We start from the raw sequence: 1,451 nt of genomic DNA on the forward strand, positions 1-1,451 counted from the left end.
TGGTATATATATAAATTTGTAAGGTAAGTGTCATTAACAGTAGTAACCAATGTATCATCCAATAGAATCCCGAGCTCGAGTCGGCCTCCATTCTTCTTCTTCCTCATGGAATAGACATGTCATTCCTCATCCGAAGTTGGCTAACATGATCAGTGGATTGGTCTAAAGTGTGTCGGGCATGTGTAAGTTGTTGAACATTAGAAGCAACTACTTATTGTACCAGCTGATCTTTTATCAAATCGAAGGAGCACTCTCGTGTGTCTTGGCATGTAAGTGGGTATTCTTCAATAATAATGAGTGGTATAAGCACATTTGGATTTGTACATGTAGTATGGTGCTTTCCATCTGGAACTGCGGTATTGGAAAGAGGATCGGTTGCACCTTCTTAGCAAGGATAGTAGGTGGTTGATCTTTAGCGATATTTGACCTTAGATGAGGATGCAAGCGATAGCAAATAGTAAAACTGTGGCGAAACATACTACAATGAGAGCAATAAGGAGGGTGTGGTTCTACTTCAACATTTTTTCAATACTCGTTGTGAGTGGTGTCAATCCATACATCATCCGGAGCTGGTTGAGTGATATCTCTCTCAACTAACACACAAGCCACAAAGGGTCTAGTGACACCAAGCGTGGCACTATCAACCTTAAGAGGCTTATCGTAAGCAGTTGCTAAAGAGTAGAGAATTTTCAAGTTGAACAGATATAATTTTAACCTCGAAAACTTTATCTAAACAGGAATGATAAGGGACTCCATTTTTCGGATATGGGTCTCCATTTTTCGGTCAAAATCGACAGTCCACTTCAGAATTTTCATAAAATGGTTGTTGATCTTGATAATTTTTCAAGAAAAAATGCAAGTGTAACCGACATCGTGAGATAACTTAATAAGTATATGTCAACCGTCAAGTAATCCAATATTTCAACTGCCCGATAGCTTCATAGTATCAAACTCTTTCTGATCTCCAGTTTTAGGTGCAATAAAGGAATTTCCTCATTAGAGTAAAACACAAAGAAGACGCGAGAGTGCTGGTTTCAATCTTAGTGAAAATAAGAGCAAACTTCCCAATTTTTTGCCAAGCGTTTTAATAAAAATGTGATCACCACCACCTTCAATAGCGTCGTGGAAAGATTGAGGAACATTGCAGGACTTGCCAATATGAAAATCAGGCTCAGAATTTGAAAGAGGAGCACGAGCGAGAATAGAAAATTCGTCGGCAAGTGCATTGGCATAGAAATGCATCGTCGAGGTCATCTCCAAAACAGCTATGCGAGCCGCTAGAAAAAGGCGAGCTGACATGAGTTCTACACCTCTGTCGAGAGCAGAGGAGTCCTAGCTGCGAGCTGCTGTTAGACCTGTCACGATGTGCGAAAGAGGCCCTATTTCTTCGATTGCTTCTGAATCATATGCGACTGACAAGAGCTAGGGTAAGGCGATTCCATGGCATTTGT

The sequence above is a fragment of the Phalaenopsis equestris genome, unplaced genomic scaffold, assembly GCF_001263595.1.
Source record: "Phalaenopsis equestris unplaced genomic scaffold, ASM126359v1 Scaffold000774, whole genome shotgun sequence".
Classification (NCBI taxonomy): domain Eukaryota; kingdom Viridiplantae; phylum Streptophyta; class Magnoliopsida; order Asparagales; family Orchidaceae; genus Phalaenopsis; species Phalaenopsis equestris.